We start from the raw sequence: 21,919 nt of genomic DNA on the forward strand, positions 1-21,919 counted from the left end.
ACCAAATCAGATTTATTGAAAGCAAAGTTGGTCTCAATTCAACTGTGTTCAGCTGCCAGAAACATTTCAATGTTTACCCTAAAAGACTTTGGCCTTCACAAACACATAATGCAACTTTTTTTTTTTATGTACTGAAAGAAATGGAACCAGTCTTGTCCTCATGTTCTTCCATTGCAGTGGAGTCGTGGCAGGAGTGGACAGAGAAGGAAAGAGACTGCATTGCTCAACTATGAAAGTTCACTCATTTGATTTTGTGTACTGAGTTAAATAAGTCAAGGGTTTACCAATGCACTGGACACACACAGGACACAATCAGCTTGGAACACACACACACACACAATCACGGGACACCTGTGGGAACTAGAGGCAACTGAACTATGAGTTGTATCGATGGCCAAGATATTAATGTCACTTAATCATAAGCTGTTCCACCTGCTTCCTTTCCGCCATGTCACCTGCAGCTTTCTATTCCTCCCTCTCATTCTCTCTCTCTCTCTCTCCCTCTCTCTCCCTCTCTCTCCCTGTCTCTCCCTCTCTTTCCCGCCATTTCACCTGTAGATCTCTATTCTTCCCTCTCATTCTCTCTCTCCCTCTCTCTCTCCCTCTCTCTCTCTCCCTCTCTCTCCCTCTCTCCCCCTCTCTCCCCCGCCATTTCACCTGTAGATCTCTATCTCGCTGTCTTTTCTGTCCCTTTCTCTGCGTTCTATGTCTGAAGTTCAGACAGAGAGCTGGATGAGGGCCAGAGGGACTGCTTGCCAAGTTTCCGTGTGTTGCAGCAGGGCATAGAGGACCATGCAGCTTCCCACCAAGCCAGACTGACTGGGCCTGTGCCACAACACTCGTTTCTGTACCTCCCACTCCACGACTTTAGTCACTATGATTAATTCGAGTAGTTTTTTTTTCATTTGACAAGTAGGCGAGACAGATATGAAATGAAAACAAATGTATTTCCCATAGTCTCCGATTTTGCCAAATCCCGTGGTGTCTTAACCAACGCCGACGGCGAAGCGTGTTGAATGTCTTTACCATGCCTCTGAGGCCATACGACTTTGACAGGAATGCATTCTGGGATGAGCATTGCCTCCTCAGGCTCCTAGCACTAGAAGTAGTCCTCTCGATGGGTCTGAGACTATGGATTATCCAGCGCGGTTAGCTACACAGCGTGGTTAGCTACACAACATGTACAAACAGACAAAGGCCTTGTGAGCCGGTGATACAAGACGAACAGGTCTGGGGCCGGCCTACGACAGACAGCCAATGCCCAGGGACTGATTTAAAGCTGAGACCGGTGCCGATGTACGGTATAGTTAGGTTTATTGAAGTTCACTCGGGGGTTATGAGTTATCAGTGGCGGTACACACAGACGAAGACCGCTCCTTTGATCTTCAAAGAGAGATGAGCTTCAATGAGGGGCAATAAGAAGATAATAATGCCAATCTAGGTCAGAGCCTCAAATGACAACCTATCCCCTACATAGTGATCCTCTTCGTCAAAGGCAGCGCACTGTGAAGGGAACAGGTCATTTTTTGGGAACGCCGACCGTGTCAATCTACAGCCATTATTCCATAGATCACAGAGTTGAGCTGTGCTTACAGCAACAGCAATGTCTTATCCCACCGAGGGCCTATGTCTTTACCATGGCACCACAGTACCACCTAGTGGTCACATTTGAGGTTAGCGTGTTGTCTTATGAGAGAGGGTCCCGTGAGTACTTTCGTGCAAAATATGTCTCAGGAAACACCTGAATAACTCACAGCATTCTTATGTAATTGTGCTGCAGTTTTCATTAAGTTCCTTTTGTCTAGTCATTCGTGACTGTTGTTAGTTGGTTAGTTTTTGGTTGACTGGAGGTTCAAACCAGAGAAGTCTACTCTACTTTCTTTGTTTTTCCACATGGTTTCACTTATTTCACAATATGTGGTAAACATCATAAGATTTTATCAAACCAGTTATTCAGAAGGTCACATCCATGAGTAGACAATAAAACCCACTCATTCTGACCAGGGCATTTTTCAACAAAATGACAGCTACAAATTCAAATCTTAGGCAAATATGCCACCATGTGGTGAATATGTAAAATGTCTGGCTTTTGAAATGAAATCAGTTGGCAAAGAAATTAAGAGACCACTGGCACCTTTTTCTTTGCTCTCCAAAAAAGTTGAAAAGGAAGGGTGAGGAACAGAAGCCTTCAATTTGCAGTGCAGTGATTTATATAAATATATTTGTATCTTGTCTGTTCCCTTCATCAGCAGTAACTCTGGAAGTGGATTATTAAGCTTGACATACGCCTGACTTTCACCTGCTCACAATTTTTGATCCGTGCAATGATACGAACGTACTTTGAAGAAATGTCAGAAACAGTAATCGTCTAACTTGGTCAAATAAGATAAATGCCTTTCGTATAATTAATAGATTCCACTGCTGTTCAAGGGACAGTACTGGTGGTACTAGTCATTGCAATGTACTGTGTTCTAGAAATTGTAATTTAAAGACGTGATCATGCCTACATAAAAATCAGTTAGTGTAGCACTAGGCTGCTCTTCACTGCAAAGTTGTACCTTTTATTTTCTCGGAGGCAGTCAATAAGCTGTTTATCCGGATTAGGGTATATCTAAAACAGGATTGAGGTCATGCTTCCTAGGCCAATTTCAACATTCAATGTTATTATAGTAATTAAGCATGATCATACCCGTGAACTGGATGTAACAAATTCAAGGAGGGTTGAAAAACTAGTCAAAAATGAATCAATAAAATAAATTAAAACAGTAACAATACTACAAAATGTAGAACAAAACACAGCAACAACACAACAAAATGCAGAACACAGCCAAAACATTTAAATCAAAACCTAAAACACAGTAGATCCAACTGTAACCCTACGAACGTTTAACAGCTACAGTAGAAAAAGGTTGTTTGCGTCTTACAATCCTAGTTTGTGTGCTGGGGACTGATTCTCTACATATGTAACATGCTACATTACCCCCAGAGAGCTTAAAAGGGGAGCAGCAGAGTGTCAAATGTAATCCTGTATTGAATAGGAAACCATCAGAGATTCAATAAAACGACGTTATTTTTTTTGTATACTTATTTTTGTTAGAGCGTTGTGGCAGCTGCATACTGGGTGATCTGGAGTCGAGATAGGAGCCCTGATGTGGTGGCTCTCAGTGCATTATAGAAGGCCAGTCAAGATGTTAACGGAGCATGTAAAAAAATGACCAGTTTCAGGTGATGTTAACCAGGGGAGAAAAATGGCACGTTTTTGATGTTACAGGTGCTTGCTTCAAATTAGTAAATAAAATCACACAAAGGTTTCTGGCAGATGTGGAAGCTGTCGTGGAAAAGGTGTGAGTGTGTGTGGGGGGATGAGGGAAAAGGTGCTCATCTTGTTCCCGTAGAGTCAATAAGCAATTTGTTTCAAGTCAATAAGCTTGAAAGAAATTGCCATTCAGTTTAAGGAAGTTCTTCAGTTTGTTGATGAGTATTTCAAGATTTACTGTGCCAAGGACTATTGTCATGTCCAGAGGTAAAAGGTTTGCACCAGTGTTTCCTGCACTGCTATGCTGCAGCCATGGCATAACGATGTTATATTTTGGCTGAAGTGTGCATTTCTGTCTTCATTGGCATCTACATTACAGTAACCTAGGTTCGATATGTGGTGCTCTCCAACTGGGTAAAGAAGTGCTTGCTACTCCTCAAGAAAAGGGCCGGTTGTTCCACTCTAGTCGTTTTAGGTGTTACTGAACGGCACAAGTAGGCTTAACAACAGGAAAGAGTAGTGAAAGCAGCACTTATCTCATGTAGCTGGTTAGCAACAGCAAACAGTAGCCGACACAAATATGGATGATTTTTCTGCTGTGTTTTTCAATGAAAAGGGAGTAGGAGCAAGTTCAGAAACAGTAGACAGTGTGGACAAGCTATCGCTATTACAACCATTCACAGCGACAGCAACAAAATGTGAGCGTTGTGGCCTCCCAGAGTAATGCTGAATAATAACATGCATGCCTGGTGATTATATTTTGAGTTATAATTAGTTTTTCTACATGTATGACTGGTGGTTATATTTTGAGTTATTTCATATTTTAAGTATACTAAAATAGTGGATCCATTGAAACCCACCTAAGGTATACTTAATAATATTGAGATAGCATGAACATTTTAATACTAAGTGGTGTACTTCAGTAAAAGAGAAAGTAATAGTTCCAAAATAATCCACGGGTATACTACTTTTTTACTTGGGGTGGTCAGGGTCTAATGATATGTCAGGGCCCTAGCATTAACAGTCAGATTTGTTAACCTCTGGATTGTATGCAGTTTGCACCCAATAGCATTGATGGAACTATGGTCCTTGTTAAACTATGGTCAAGAGCATTTGAAGGATTTCATGGTACACCACTGTGAAGGACTTTGCATTGCCTCTGGTTATATTGTTCATCTGCTCTGTCAAGTGCGGTTGAGGATGCAGCAAGTCACCAAACACAAGAGAACAACACTATTATGAATAAACTAGTGTGCGATGGACTTCAGATTCCAGACAGAAATAAGTTGTTTGTAGTAGTTCAGCATTAGTCACTCATAAAACCACAATAAGCAGCACCTATTTAGAGTTAGAGATCAGTTATAAAACTAAGCATTTTAAAAGGGTGTGGTTTTCTTTCAATCTGGAATTCACTTTACTTTTCCACCTTCTTTGTGGCCAGTATTGCGAGGCTAAGAAATGTAACAATTTCAAATGGTGTGGCCTGGTTTAGCAGCACTTAATAATGTGGTCGTTGCCAAGTCTCTATCAAGAAAGAAAATCTGTTTTTCTATATACAATGAAATCATCCAAACACTTAGTGATATTGTGTTAAAAAGTACTAGCAATTGGGGCTAGTCCCTATCAAGGCAGGCTTTAGGTGACCACCGTTTTTGTCCAATTCGAAAGGACATGATTATATTTGTTTGTGATCGATATCTGCTGGGGATGAGTTTGTGAAATCTTTGCCAAGGAACATGGCCAAACAGCTGAGAGCAGAACAGGCTGAAAGTAAGCTGGCCTTAGGGCTGTACCAACGGGCTCAGTTTTGCTGAGTCTACCTGGTTGAGACTCCTGCTGCCTGATGCTACTTTACGGGACCAAAGGGGCGAATAATGCCGGGTTTTATCAGTGCCAAAAGCCACCTGGTTGGGCGCGGCTCCTGTGGCAGGAGTTGAGGGGGTCCCATGGAGGGCCTTTCCTGGAGATGTCAGTAAGGAAGGTATCTAAATTAGGCCTGGGAGGGATATTGTGGAAGGAATTTAGGATGTTGGTGTGGAGGCATTTCAGTTGCCGACGCACCAGTCTCTTAATGGGGCCTGTTGGGCAGCTAACAGCTGGGGCATAGCTCAGTCTACAGTACATGGTACAGCTAATGGCTGGGGCGTAGCTCAGTCTACAGTACATGGGTACAGCTAACGGCTGAGGCATTGCTCAGTCTACAGTACCTGGGTACATGGTGCTGACTGGGTGCATAGCCAGTTCAGACAGGATGTGGTGATTGGCCAGCGACACTTTAGCTGACGTCGGGGATCGCTCCAATCATATTATTGTATTTCATGATGACTATTTAATCATCAGGTTACTCAGTCTGATGTGTGGTGGTCCTACTAGCATGCTCGTGCAAGCCCAACCACAACCCATGCCTACATCTTTTTTGTTCTCTTTGTCCTTTCTGGGATAGCGGTGAGTTACCCCAAAGGACCACCACCCCAGCCTCCATTTTTTTTTTTATACACAATAATGGGACGGCAGTGAGTTACCCAAAGGAGGGGAACCTAAAAACAAGACCTTGAAAAGAATGGCTGTGCATGTTCTCCAATAAAAGCTTGAACAAATATGTGACGCTTTCTGTATGAAGATATTACAAAAAAACTAAGATTTCGTTTCAATACCATCAATACTCATGTTATCATTCATTTTATGTTTCTTTAGTACATGTGAATATTTGTTAAGTTAGTCCCTGCAGTCATCTCAGAAAAATGTAAGGTAATAAACAACCGTTTTCCCTGTTGGCTTTCACTGTTACGTCTGCATTAAGTCAAAAATCCTCCTGAATCAGTTGGAATATTTTCTGAATATAATTTAGCGAGGTCTCAGAAACAATGCTTGGAGAGTACAACAATCCTCATATCCATGGTCGAGAGCTCTGTGCTACGGCTCCCAGAATTTAAAATGTTGGTGTAATCAATGCCATCTTCCACTAGAGAGCAGCAGCCATTAACTAGCACAGTCTAAAAGGGTTTGGAGGGACTGAGAAGACTGACTGCCTTAGGAACCAATCACTCCAGTTCATTCAACAGGTTAGGACTCTGTTCAAGAGGTTACGCCAAATCCTGTGTTTTATAGCAGTAGCAATCTATCATATCCAGTTGAAACTGGACATATTGGTGATAAAACAATGATACACACCCCTGCAAATGGAGACAAATGCCTTTGCATTTTTTCAACATTTAACTGCTATAACAACTAAGACACTCTCAGATATTAAGTTGCCATGTCTGAGGTTGGGAGGCCTGATGGAAGATAGTGTCTTCTACTTAACTGAAGTAGTAGGAGTTTCACCTGCTGACACTAGAGAGAATACTGGACCAAATGGATACTGGTAAACAAGATCTGCCAAAACATGTTACAGAAGGATGGTTGTGAGACCCGCTCAGTGAACCAGCTAGCATCAATCCCATGGGATCTTCCGTTTGCCTCTTTTAGCTGGAGTGGGATACTGATTTACACACACATGCAAGCGCACAGACAGGTACGCAGGCATAGACACATATTGTAATAATGTATGGATACCCCATGGCTATTTGTATTTTGACTAAATGGTTTTAATATGGATTAACAGTGAACAGAAACAGAACAGAAAGACCACTTTATTGAAAGTTTTGTTCAGTACCCACTTGGGATTTCTATGCTGTGGCCCTGAGGTCACAAACAAGTGTTACTCATGAAACATGCAGTGTTATGTGTAAACAAACAAAATGAATTAAGAAAGGCATTGTGAAATTGATCTTTGAGAAATATTGTCCGACCCAAACACACACGCGCACAAACACACAAACTGTCTTATTGGCAATCTGGGTGCCTTGGTGTCGAGGTCTGTGTTAGGGTCTCGGGTCATCCAGGACATTCCAAGCTCTTTTTCACACATCTCCTTTGTTCACTCCACAGAGATGTAAATGGCTCAGAGAAAGAGGGAACAATTGAGAAGGACCTTTCTGAATGGACATCATCTAGCTAGGTGCAACAAACCCACACTTGTTTTACTATACTTGTGAGGACGTTTTTGTGACCGAAATGTATTGCAATTTAGATTAATTCCAACTAAATCCTAACATCAACACTAAGCTTACCCCCTAAAAAAATAAACTTAAATCTAAACATAACTACTAAACCATAAACTAATTATAACTACCCCAAGAATATACTCTTATAAGTGAGGACTGACAAAATGATTTCACCTGATGTGCCATGGGTTGTATTCCTCTAACCAATGCATGTAACCACATTTTCTCAAACGTATACCAATGCATGCAACCACCGTAGGAACACACACACACTCACACACACACACACACACACACAACCACACCAGATCCCAAGGAATAAGACTAAGCAAGGAAGTCGGTTGTTGTCAGAGGTTGGGTGGAATGTGACATGTCGTGAGAAGGAAACAAAATGACACAAAGAACAAGAGAAGCCACAGAAAGAGAGAGTGTGTGTGTGTGTGTGTGTGTGTGTGTGTGTGTGTGTGTGCGTGTGTAAGACAGAGAGAGTCCTCTGTGTGTGACAGCAGATAGAATGCCCGGTATTAAGAATATCATCACCAGAACATAACCCCTCTGTTGTATACTCATGCAGACATACAGGTGTCCACACCCACAAGCCCTCCCCAGCCAACCGCTAAACACACACCTGCCTGGAAAAAAATAGAGATTTTTCAGAGCCTCCGAGTTCAACACATCCAGTCACTCAGACACAAGTCGCTCACTGTTCAGGGCTGCATCTTTCAGCGCTACCCCGCCGCCCCTGGGACAGCCTCTTCTATTGACCAGTGTTAGAATCCATAGGGTCCCTGTGTGCCTGGAGGTGGGAGGTGGCCACGGGTGAGCGGTGAGATCTGGCCTTCCTGTTGGCCGGTGGGGATGAAGCAGAGCCTCTGTCCTGTTCTGTCCTGACAGAGATGCCCCTGTACTCTGCTGTCAGACTGTCAAGTATCTTTTCTGACTGACTGATTGACTGGCTAGCTGACTAACAGACTCACTCACTCACTCACTCACTGGGTGACTGACTTACTGAATGACTGGCTGGTTCAACAACTGGCATGCTGGCTGAATCACTGACTGGCTGGTTGATAGACTCACTGACTGGCTTACTGGCTGACTCATTGATTGGCTGACTGACAGATACGCTGAATTATTGATTGACCGGATGGCTGATTCAATGGCTGACTGACTGGCTGGCTGGCTGGCTGACTGTGCTGAGATACTGAGTAGGGAGAAGGGGCACTGGTCTTCCCTCGGGCAAGAACTCAAGCTCCCTGCCTGTATATGACCCCTCCCCCCTCTGACCTAGCTCACTCTTATCAGACATTTCCCGCCCCTTTCACCTGCCTCACCTCTCTCATTCCTACTTCTCTTTAACTACTCCCCAAAGTTTGTATCTCAGCGACTTGACCTGTATCGAAGAGAGGCCCTGGTCAGGTCTGGGAAGAGGACTAAGAGATGAAAGGACCATAATGAAATGAAAGAAGAGGGCAGTCTCTCCTGGCGGCAGCCTCCCTGAAACCCTCACCATACCCCTCAGCGGAACTCTGACTATCCACGGACCGCCGTGCCCGCCCTCCACAGAGCATAACGCATGTGTTTCCCGAGGCAGGGGAGGGGGCTACACCCAACCCACTCAAGCTGTGGTTTTCCTGTAGGAAATCACCAATCTGGCTACCTCCCTCGTCTCCCGTTAGCCCCTGTTCAAACAAAGCCTCCCTCCTTCGCAGGCCACATCTGAGGGGAGAGGACAATGGGAGGGGATAGCCTCGTGGGTGGTGGGTCCTCTACTTAGAATCTGTCAACCAGCCAAGGTAAATGTAAGAGCCGGGGGGGGGTTATTGTGGGGGTTAGTCTACACACCCTCATACACCACTGACACAAGGCAGGCCAGTGGAATTGATCCTATCATACCTACAACCTGTCCCAAGGCTTTTACTGTTATCATTCATTACAACCATAGTCACTATGGGCGAAATATGAAGATTGAATTGAAATAAGTTGAATATGGTTGATCATTATGAATGGCATATTTGAAGGTTACAGTAGTAGTAGTAGTAATAGTAGTAGTAGTAGTAGTAGTAGTAGTAGTAGTAGTAGTAGTAGCAGTAGCATCCTAAAGTTTTGGTGGGCACACTGCAGGGGGAAGACTCCTGTACCCATTCATTACTCATACATTATTGGAGTTATTCTGTGCTCTGGTGTAGCATGGAATAATCTGGAGAATCACGCTCCTGATCTGAACATCAGTGGTTCTCAAACCTCACCTCTGGGACTCCCTGCTTCTACATGTACTTATCTACAGTACCCACTAAGGTTGTCAACTAATCATCAAATCCTTGAATAAGTGAATCGGGGGAGCTAGTTCAGGGCTACAGCAGAATTGCGATCCATCTCGAAGAGGAGAAGTGTGGGAACCGCCTCTGTAAACAACATGCGGGCACTGGGGAGTTCCTCCTCGACACACGACTTCTCCTGAAGCCATGGGGATCCGGTATAAAAATCAGTTTGTCTAGGCAGAAAACATCCACGGCATTACCATAAATGTCTGGAACAGCAGCGAAACCCAAGGAGGTAACTGAGCTGACTGATTCTCACTGAAGCAATACGGCAAACATTGAAAACTGGCAGCCAATAGAGGTCTTCCTCACCCAGCCCAATGGGTTTAGACCACCTAAACCGTGTCCGGCCAAGTCCTCACCTTCCACCCTGTAAGAGCATGCTGAGAGGGAGAAAGAAAGGGAAAGAGGGACATAGTTATAGAGAAGGAAAGAGGAGAAAGAAAGAGAGAGAGAGAGAGAAAGAGTGGAGCAAACACAGCTAAAAGGGCTACAAGAGAGAATCACAAATGGGGGGAAAATCACCAAAGTGCTGAAGAAAAAAAAACACGTCGCGGTTGCACAACCCTCCCCGTCTGTCAGACCCCCCTTATTCTCTCACACACACACACGCACACACACACGCACACACACACACACACACGCGCACACGCACACACACACACACACACGCGCACACACACACACACACACACACACGCACACACACACACACACACACACACACACACGCGCACACACACACACACACACACACACACACACACACACACACACGCGCACACACACACACACACGCGCACACACAAACTCAGCCTCTCACACACAAACACATACACCTCCGAACAAAGGTGCCATTTTGCTCAGGAAGGGTCAGCAGTTCCCTCCATCAGACGGGTGCTTGTTCTTGGTCGGAGGGTCGGAGGGAGCTGGACTGGCCCCCACCGCAGGCCCCCCTCCCACCCCAGAGACAAGCTCCCCATTGTTCCAGTACCACTAATAAATGACAGTTCTCCTGTTCAGAACCAACTTTAGAGCAATCCTAACATTCTACACACACAAACACACAAACTAAGAGAGAGAGAGAGACAGGGACAGGGGTGGAGAAAGACAGAAAAGAAAGAAGTGGGCAACAAATGTTAGACAACAAGATACAGTGGATTGAGTCATGGGTCAGTCATTTCTGGTATGGGGGATGATGTCAGTGGGAATACATATTTCTCTTCCTTTCTTACCCCTTACAGGCCGGCTAGTTTCCACAGTGTGGGAAACCAGTGTCCAACCCATAGATTAACTGTGCTGTGTACATGTACTGTGAACATGAGTAGATGAACCAATCCTTAACCTATAATTCCATTTCCCTTCAGTCATTTTTGGAGACTCAAGAGATCACCCGCTCTAACATTCACCGGGACGTCCTGAACGTCTGCGACCTACGCGCAAACACACGCGCGCACACGAATGCACGAATGACATGCCAGTGGACCAGAGACTGTGCAGCGCGCAACCCGAGGTAAACCTCTAGTCAGTTTGGACATGACAAATCACCACTCAGCCTTAAGCCTATAAACACGCCATTAACACGCTCTGCCAGCTCCACGGCCGCAAGGAGATCTGTGCGCCTCAACTACCACGCGTGCGGGGAGCGGGAGGGAGGGGGGGGGGGGGTACCACCGCGCCACCTCCTTCAGCAGGCCTGAGTTTACACAACAGCCCCCCTCGGGTCCCCGGCGCGCTGTCTCTGTGACTGAAGTTCACACCGCCCGTAACATTGAGTCGACGTCCCAGCGGCTGTCCTGCGTGACTCAATAGGAATTGAACGGTTGCGGGGTAGTTTCCCACGGGAGGGCCGGTATGAGAAAAAGCTCCGCTTTCTACAGTATCTGGAAAATGTGTAAAGGCCGGTCGTATGTCTCCCCAACCCTAATTTAGCCCACAACTCGAAAAATGTGACTATTAAATACTGTATGAGGATTGGAGGGTACATGAGGTCGGAGCTAAAACAACCAGGACAGCGGCTCGCCGTGATACAACTTCCTAGTCGAAGGGACTAGGAAATACAGCAATGGCTGCAGACAGCAACAAACCCCATCACTCAAAGAGCAACAGGTTCCTTCATCTCTGTTTGCTTGCTGTCACGGAAAGTGGCCCTGTCAGCCGCAGAGAGAGAGCGTCACAAAATACCTCTCACTTATTGTAACGGGAGAATGACTCGTAGGTAAACATCAGGGAGGGAGATGTCGCCTTCCTAACCGAAGAAAGTCGGTCATGTAGGCCCGGCCGTAGCGGTTCACCACAAGTGTATCGTATGACTCCGCAGCCAAGTCCTTTAGCTCTGCAAGAAAGCACATTCCAACTTTACTGCCTCCAGACTCATTTTCAAGCAGTTAAAGGCCAAGGGGAGGAGAGAAAAAGAAAGAAGAAAAACATACTCTAGCTCTTGATTTGCCAAAATGTTCTTCCTGCTTTTAGGGCTGCCCGTCACCTCTGCATGTGGAGCGTGATGTGTGGTGCTGTGGGAAGCTTTTGCTAGTTAAATGCGCCGGTCGAGCCCGCGCAAACCGGTAGACCTCGTCCAAGCCGGTAGACCTCATCCAAGCCTGAGCCGCACAGACGCCGGGAGCGAGAGGCATCCATTTTACAGGGCAGAGACGCACAACCTCACCGCTCCATCGGAGAAGACGTAAACGTACGGAAGAAGAACGAATCAAAAACAATAAAAATAAAAAAGAACCAGTTTCATCGAGGTCCGTTCACTGACACAAAGTCCGTCTTCCTGTCCCTTCCGGGGAGCCCCGATAAAGGAATTATTGTGTGTGTGTGTTGGGGGCGGCGGGGGGGGGGGGGGGGGGGTCGAGTTTATTTGACACTCCGGCTCCTTTTGTGGAGGCAAGTGTCCCTCTGTCAATGGCGTCCATGAGAGTCACTTGGCGTCAGACAGAGGGTCCCCCTTCAGAGGAGAATGGGGGTCTTGTTCGGGGAAGATTTTAATGGAGGAGCGGTTTGCAGTGCTGGGGGTCGGAGGGTTAGGGGTGCTCCTCTGTCCTCCGCGGTGGATACGGACGGACATATAGTGGGGTGTCTGTCCCCGGGCCTCAACAATAGACTGAATTCTTTACTGTTAAGGACCTGGGTGGGTGGGGGGTGGTGGTGGTGGGGGGGGGGGGGGGGTAGTGAATGTAAAGAGTGTGGGTTGGAGAATAGAGGACACAGGCGAAGCGTCTTGGGGGTGATACACAGAGAGAGGTAAAGAGGAAACGCATACAGCCTTAAAGCAGCGGTCGTTTACGTGCAACCCTGGGTTTAAAGGGGACATAGACTAAATACAGACATCAAACAGCTTTAAGCTGGCCAACCACGCAGACACTGAAAACATGCTGTCAGCGCTACTGTCAGCGCGAAATCCAGTTATCAAGCTGTTCCTGTCAAAAGTCCATGGGAAACATCTGCACCACACAGTGCTGCAACACCTGATAAGCTGATCATTGTCTCACACCTTTGAAGAGAAAATAAACCAACTTTTTGGTATGGTGACCAGTTCGTCCCAAATAAAATGCATTAAATAACTGAGCTAAGGTAGAGGCTGCACCTACTAAAGACAGCAAATAGACTACGTTTGATATCCTCTTTAATCAAGCAATTATAAATGTTTAACAATTGTGTAAGTCGGTATGCATACTCCTCTTGACAGCATAAACATGTGGGAATGACAGCTGCATTGAAAGGCTTCCCTGTGTCATGGCAACCACAACAAGTGGCTTAGTCACACTTGGTTAGAGTGATATGGGAGAGGTGACAAGCCTCGCAGGGCACAATAGGTCCTTAGAATATATAGCCTACATATATGAATATCCACTGGAAAGAAACAAGGACAACTTTACAGTAATCCTCTCTGTTCCTCTCACCCAACAACCAACCAGCACGCAGTAGTTTATTTGTTTTTTTCTAAATCAAAGCACACCTGGGTAGTTGTGACATAGCTCCCCGAGCGCAGGTGCATGCGTCAAGACAAGTGCTGTGAGAACATTTCAGTTATTCACACTGACGTTTGCTCATGACAGGTGTTTCAAATATATATTGTCCTTGCGAAGTTTACTACAGCGTATTTCCTATAGTGTTACCTAATGGCTTAATATGCAGACGTGTCATGAACAAGCATGTCCGCGACGGTTCAGCGCCAAATAACGGAAACCATAAGGTATAAAGTCAACTCACAGTATGATAAAGGCCATTAGATCCAGAGGTAATTGTCGCGTTAGAAGATGACCTTCCATTCTATAAGGGATCTATAATTTCACACAAATCTTAGAAAACACTTGCCTATTAATCAAAGCATTTAAAACATTTATAAAATACTCAAACAGCAAAAAATAGGAATAATAATTGCACTGTACCTCTCAGTTATCAATCCATTTGGGAATGCGTAATGGTCTATTCCATACCGTACAGACTAGCAAAACATGAGTACCTTCTCCATAATTAAGGAATTCCCCTCAAAAATGCCACTCAAAACATAGGCTACAATCCAATCCCATTGCACTGTTCCCAATTCTGCAGTCATCACAAAGTCGTAGTGATCCCAATTTGTGCGTCTTTTTATTTCCATTGGCGACAGCTGAAGTTCAGCCATCCTCAAGTAGCAGGCTATCCCCAAGAGACCCATAGGCCGGCATGTCGGTGTCGGACCACTGGCGTCCCTGAATGGGACCTCTTCTGTCCGGAGGCTATAGGTGTCAATGCGAATGCTGGAGCTTGAAATATATCCCTCGTAAAAGACAAAAAGCATACCCACTTGTTTGACTGTTTTAGTATACCCACTAAAACAATCAATAAACACGTATTAAATCCATACAAATTGCAAGTATATTCCACATCTTAATAATAACAATAACCGCATGTGTGCTCCGCTAAGCGGAGGGATAAATCCTTTCGCGTCCATCCTAATGATTTTTCAAAATGTTTCAGTGATAAATCCTTTTGTTAAATCCTTGTGAACAATTCAAACTGTGTCGCCCTTGTAATCCATTAATATTCATAGTAGGATATTCACACTGACTACTCTGCTTGGATTCACTGCTGTTCTTCATCCACACAGCGACAGACAACATTCTCCCGCAGAGCCGAAGCTACACTGAGCCATGCTTGGTATAGCACAGCTCACTGTATGCCAGGCTCACCTGACGTAAAGAAACTAAGCGCGATGGGAAATGTAGTGTAAAACTTGTAGTTGTTTGATACAGCTGCAAGTCCTACGCGCACACAGCAGAAAATGAATAGGCTTGACGCAAGTAATAGGGGAATGAGAAGAGGAATAAAAAAAAAAAAACGATTTCGTATTTACATAAATCCTTACAAATTGGCATATGCACATACAACTACATGCTGGCATATCAACATGAAACGAGTGTTTTCCCCCTGCATTTGCATTGTATTGTATTGAATTAAAGATGCTAAAACGTAAACCCTAGCCCTGAAATGTATCAAAGGATGCTCTTCAGCCACATGACTCCTCAACAAAACACCCCTTAATGTAGGCTACAATATTATTTATATTGCCCAGCAATATAAATGAACAAATGATATGCCAATGAGCAAAATAATGTTAACCTAAAACCGTATGAACACCTCTTGCAATGTAGCCAGCATTTAAAGGGGATTTCTTGAGGTGATTCATACATTTTGGAACATTGGGGATTGTAGAAGGAAGTAATGTATGAATTTTTCGTGAGCATAGTTTGACTCATTTCTACAGAAACAACAGCTGAGGATATGCTTTCTTACTGTTTCAAGCTCTGTTCTTGCTTTAAAGGAATATGTTTATGATTTAACAATTTGATGGTGATGGTTCCATACACTGAAACTCTAGCCAAGAGCAACTGTTATCCATGCTTACGGCAACACTAAACAACCATTTAGTTAAATTATATAAACTTGTAACTAGTGGTAACTAGTGGTGGCTAAGGCAATCTACAATATGTATGGCTGTTTCAGTAAAACCCATAGATTACAGATTCCCCTGGCCCATATATGTTTTCCAGGGCAAGGTATCACAAAAAAAAAATCCCCGCTAAAGACATTGTTAAAAAGCTAATGCTCTGCTCCAAAAAAAGAGTTTGGGTAAGATGCTTTCCAATACTGTACTTAACTATTTACTGTTAGGAATGCTTTCTTGCCTTCATCTGCAAATGCGATCGAAGATGTGCTTTTTTAAGGGATGTGATCACAAAGCTACAGAGAATGTGTAAGAAAGTTTTCAAATTTGATTGACATCTGTGTATTTTGCAATTATACAGCCTCAGTAAGCCATGAATCCTATAATTATTTCAACCCACTCTCTTCCCTTTGCGTACATATAACACGAGTTTACACTTCACAATTTCGTGCTATGCATACGCCAAAGTACTTTTTTGCGTGCAGTTCAGACGCGATCTCCTCCAATTAAGAACAATGGTGAATTAATGCGATATTAAAGTTTTACCTTTACCCTTTTACATTCTTTCAAGAAAAAGGTTAATCTACGGCTTTTAAACGATTAGTCACTCTTCGGGAAATCCGTGCCTCGATGATGGTGACGTCAAATAGGTTTCAGTTGGTGCGTGTCAATGAAACTATTTTATTGACCACCATTATTATTAATGGGATGAGATCGCGTCTCAACTGCACGCAAAAAAGGACTTTGGCGTATGCATAGCACGACATTGTGTGAACCCGTGTTATATGTACGCAAAAAGAAGAGAGTGGGTTGAATTATTTGCATTCTGTCCCTCATGCTGAAGTTACTATTCTCAAATGGTAAGTAAGATAAACATGCTCGCCCATGGAAATCACATGCCTGTCCAACACGTTTGTTCTAGCGCCCGGGCCTGTATATGTATATATATATAAAAAAAAATATATATATATATATATATATATATATATATATATATATATATATATATATATAATAGATAGGATAGTTTGATAGAATAACCTTTTGGCAATAGTAGACCAGTTTAACTTCTCAACCTAAAGTGACATAGCATTATGACATAACCTAGCGTGTGAGCTCCTAAGTTCACTTGAGTGACTAATGTTGATCTGCTGTTGTTCCAGGGAGATAGTGGGCTGTTGCAGTGCCTTGAATCACCTTGAATGAACCAATTGTTTTAATTCCTTCGTCACCCCACCACCGACTTTCATGTCTTAACCACCTCTAGGCTATACCTTTTATTTGTGGAATAAGGACTTCCAATACTGCAAGTAAAATAAGGAATGGATTGAATGGGAATGGATTCATTGAAGTTTCTACTATCATGGAAGAACATTTACTGAATGAACATACATTTTTTGACTTAAGGTAATAATGTGTAAGAGCAATGTATAAATAAAAATCAAGCACTAACTGTCAGGTTTTCTTTGATAGTGTTATGTTGGGTATTGACCTAAAGAGATGGAATTATGTAGACCGTTTCGACCATTAGCCTAGTAAATAAAAAAAAAATCAAATGGTATGAATGCTATGGACACATTATAAGATTGGTAACAATTTTGAATATATTTCACAAATAAGCATTAGGTTATTTATAAACCAATAACATACTCATATTTCATTATTCCTAAATATTAAATGAACATGACATTGGCATAATCATTGCAGGTTGTTAACATGATTTCCACTGATTGTAGAGTAGTCCTTATGTGTGACATAGGTAGTTACAACAGAACATTCCGGCTACAGCCACGGAAGAAAAATCCTATGCTGAGTTTCCCACATGCCCTCTGTGCAATCCTTGGGTACCTACATCGCACGCAATTCTGTTAATTGCAGGTGCTTGATCGTTTCTTGTGTGCCAGGTGGAAAAGTCGTCAACGGGTTGCTCACACAGCGTTGCGTGACAAGAGCTCTGGATGAAAACACAAAGACATTGTTTTCGGTGATCAAACCCCCTTTATAGTAACTCAACAGCATTCCTGTCTCGCATTCCTCAGCCACCGCTGCTGTGAAGCCTTTTTTTTTCACAGGAGTGGAGAAAAAAAAAAGCTGAGGGAAGAAGCTATTGGAAAGGTTTCCGTGCTCCAGTATGAAACATACTGTTCATTCATGAACAATTTGACCTTAAAAGGTTATGAACTCTTAAAATCTCCACCTGGCACAGTCGGAAGAGGACTGGCCAATCCCTAGAGCCCAATTCTCTAGATTGATTCCTTGTTTTGTTTTTACCTTTCCAGGTAGACTTTCCAAGCCAAAGTGGTTCAAAATCGTATTGCTTTTTCTTCAGAGTTTCAGGCTGGGTGTCTATGAGCTCATTGTCTCACTGCCGATGGTGAAACAGCAGGTCGTCAGCTAGAGTGGATTATTGTCGGTACATAGCAATAATAATAAATGTATCAAATGTAGCTGTGATAACAAATACAAAATATTATACTAATTAAAGACATGATTTGATTTGTGGCCATTGATAATTACAGCTTCCTTATAGATGCTAGCCAAGAAAGTAAGATTTCCACTTGGTGTTATAGCTCATTAGGGAGGTTACCATGGTAGGCATGCATGTTCTGTAAACAGGAAGTAGGAACAGTAGCATTAGTGCAGCTGGTGGGCAGTCAAAAGCACTTTCCTGTATATAAACACTGAGGTAGCCTATTAATATCAAATGAAATTGAATATCCTCTTTTTGCGGGCATAACAGTACATTAGCATGCTGTATATTGCAATTAATTCTAAAAGGATATAACATAATAACATTCTGTGCGTTTGAATAGGAGAGCAAGAGAGTGTGTGTGCAAGTGCGCGTGCACGTGCGTGAGCGCGCGCTGACATGAGCACAAATGTTTTCCAGATTGGAGTGACAAAGTAATCATAACCAGAGAGCGCTGTGAACGCTGTATGCACACAGACGGGAGGAAAAGGAGGAACACATCAGTGAAAAAAGAGAGCGGAACAGTAGCATCAAAACTCACAGAGCCAAAAAAAACAAATTGCCCTGGATACCATCACATTGAACGGGACTGAATGTATCAACTGGTGTGTTCGCAGTAGTTGCACAAAGAGGTTTCCATCTCCACTGGGCTCCATTCAACACAGATGGGATAAACTTTGTTTAGTTTGAGTACCTAGCACCCTTACAACAGGAGCGCTATTAGGATAGGATGTCCATGGGACTATCAGGATAGGTTGTCCATGGGACTATCAGGATAGGTAGTCAATGGGACTATCAGGATAGTTTGTCCATGGGACTATCAGGATAGGTTGTCCATGGGACTGTCAGGATAGGTTGTCCATGGGACTGTCAGGATAGGTTGTCCATGGGACTATCAGGATAGGTTGTCCATGGGACTATCAGGATAGGTTGTCCATGGGACTATCAGTATAGGTTGTCCATGGGACTATCAGGATAGGTTGTCCATGGGACTGTCAGGATAGGATGTCCATGGGACTATCAGGACAACCTCAAACTCATTTTGGTGCATCTTTTATATTCACTCTTGTTTGCAAAGAGAACTGGTGACCTCCAATAGCTGTTCTGTTAAAAGGTCTCCCTCTCTTTATTCTACCACTGCTCTTTGTGTGGCGTTGTTATTTCAACATCCGCTCAGGAATTACTTTGCAAATATCAGCCAGGATACCCGGGGTTGGGTTCTGTAGTGGCAGCACATGTAATTCTCCTGTATTGCCAATATTCTGAATTCTGCCAATTTTTTGTTTTTTTTCTAGTGCGAATAGTTGGTTTAGTGTGATGTCACACACAGAAAAGAACCCACAACTAGGGGAAACGACATAATCAATGACCCCTGGTCACTGTGTTATTCTTCACATGTGCCCAGCGTCAACCACACTGGTTTGGACGAATCACTTCCTCCAGCATCCAGATGACTCTTACCCCTTTACCACCCTTCACTTATGCATATCAAGAGGTGAAGTTCAACTCTTATTTCCGTGATGTATTTTCCATGTCCTCACAAGCCATTCAATTAACTTGGCTTGAACTGATGTGCGGAAAACGTTGAGCCTAGAGTGAAAACCTGTAAAAGAAAACATTCAATTGTTACTTTTCAAAACAGTGAAATAAAATAAATATCTTCTGTTCACTGAAACACGAAACAACCTGGACAGTAAAACACAGCGACGGAAAACATGAGAACAATGCAGATGTTGGGAACAACAAACCATCCGCTCATGTCAATGAGTGCCCCACCCCCCACCGCCGCCCGCTGTGTCACAACACGACATGACCCCTGACCCCAAGCACCACCTCCAGGCTCCTCAGTGGATTTGGTTGTCACAGGGGTAATCCGTTTAAAAACCGAACTGCACGGCATGGGTCACGGACAACAAGGCGACCGCAGGGACAGAAGTCGACCGTCGTCACGTTCCTCCGCACCGAAAGCCTCAACCCCAACGCACTCCCTGCACACTCGTAAAATACCGCCGGACCCCGGAACATGGTTGTCCTCGGCGGCAGGCAGGTTCGGGCCAGGTGTCAGCCAGCCAGCTGGCCAAAAAGGGGTGGAGTGAGAAAAAGGAGGGAGTGACGGAAGACGGGAGGGAGTGTGGCTGTGCGTGACTGGGAGAATTGCACCTGTCTCCGTGCTCAGGTAGAGCGAAGGGAGTTGGCACGCAGAGGCCTGCCTGCTGAACAATGCCCTCCATTGTAACCTGCCCTACGACTGCAGACGCTCACAGGGTGAGGAATCCCTGGGCCGTGTGTGTGTGTGTGTGTGAGTGCGTGCGAAGTATGTACACACAGGCCCGCGTGCACACACACACACACACACACACACGGACTGGAATACACGCGCTGTGCCGACTGCAGGCCCCCGGGGCTGAATCCGAAGACTCTTCCTTTAACACGCAATCAGCAAAAAATACAGACCGTGAGTGTCAGCCGGCCCCTCCAATCGCGAGGCGGGAATGGCCTGGCAGTGAAATGACTAGCTTCTATGTTTGTTTACGGTTGCCTTTAACCCCGTTTAGAGAAATGTGACACACGTGTCATTACCGGGTAATGACACTCCACCTCCTCACCGTGTTTCTCTTAGTCTTGCTTTATCCGTGGTGCTCATTAGTGCGTACTGCTCATTAGTGCGTAGTGCTCATTAGTGCTAAGTGTAGGTTACTGTACCATAGTGTAGGTTTTTCAAACAGATATCTTGAACATTTTGGTGGAACGTGTCCACATGTCCATTAAGCAATACAAATCAGAAATGAAGTGCTTGGACATCGAGGTATTTAATAACTCAAAAAGCAGTTATCTAGCCATGTCTAAATGTCAGCTTTTTTAAATGTAAACGTATTGTACTGTATAGAAGTGTTGAAAAACCTGCATAATTTCTTGGTAGACATCCTTATGTTAATTAAGGTCTACATGGCCCCTAGAACATAAAAATAGTAAACCAATAACTGCACAATATAGAGTATATTAAACTAAAACCACACATATTTGTTTAGCTGTGGCTGTGCCACATAGCACAATGATCAATGACAGAATCATTTTCCAAGTGCTGTGATTCATAAAATGTTTTTATAGCTTTACGAAAAGGTTTAGAGTTATTATTATTTTCTTGAATGTTTGCACAGAATGTTTGAACAGTTTGCTCACATCTTGGCAGAACACTGTTCACAACATCTGTTGTCACCTACCTTTTATCACTGTTATCTTAGTATATTAGTGATGTTTCATCAAGGTAACTCGACCCTTAGTTTGGGAACCACTGCCCAGACATTTTTCTTTTTGTTTTCTCTGTTGCTTCAGCTTATCTTCAGCCTCAACTAAGGGCCACCCCACTGTCTGTCTAACTAGTAGAACACGCTCTGTAAAGCAACATTATTATGAAAACATGGTAGGCAATTTAGGACATGCTGAAGTCAGGCTCCATTTACATTTGCTTCTTCTTAATTCCAGCTGGCGAACATGGCCAGAGCCCTTCAAAGCCTTACTGCAATAGAAATCCCTGCCAACAACTAAGCTAACATGATTGACATCTATTTATTAGTTGTAAAATCTCCAGTGAGGTATTGCTGCTCTCCATTAAGTTTGCTGAGACCAAAGCCAATCTTGGGTAGTATGTTTCAGGTCTCTCGCGGCAAGTTCTTACACTGTGGTGCCAGACTGCTGTTGCATTCAGAAAGCGGCGTCCTCATAGCAAAAATGATTCTGCCTAAGAGCGCAAGTCAGGGACAGCATTATGCAAACTCACAATAAAACATTTGAATAAATATTGTCAAACAATAGACTCGGGGCTCAAGCCCTGAAGCCCAGGTCTAATGATGCCACTGACATTGCCCCATACATAACATACTGCACAGTTTTTGGAGA

At 43.9% G+C, this 21,919-nt stretch overlaps 1 long non-coding RNA gene across 1 annotated transcript in view; it reads right to left on the minus strand.

Annotated features, from left to right (window-relative positions):
* The window catches only part of LOC105029452, a 95,529-nt gene extending 80,789 nt beyond the window's left edge, over positions 1 to 14,740 (minus strand). The window contains exon 1 of the long non-coding RNA XR_829487.2: positions 14,015 to 14,740. This is a non-coding gene — a long non-coding RNA (uncharacterized LOC105029452). The remainder of the gene's footprint in view (positions 1 to 14,014) is intronic.
* Between the last annotated feature and the right edge of the window lie 7,179 nt (positions 14,741 to 21,919).

Source organism: Esox lucius, chromosome 11 (genome assembly GCF_011004845.1).
Source record: "Esox lucius isolate fEsoLuc1 chromosome 11, fEsoLuc1.pri, whole genome shotgun sequence".
Taxonomy (NCBI): Eukaryota; Metazoa; Chordata; class Actinopteri; order Esociformes; family Esocidae; genus Esox; species Esox lucius.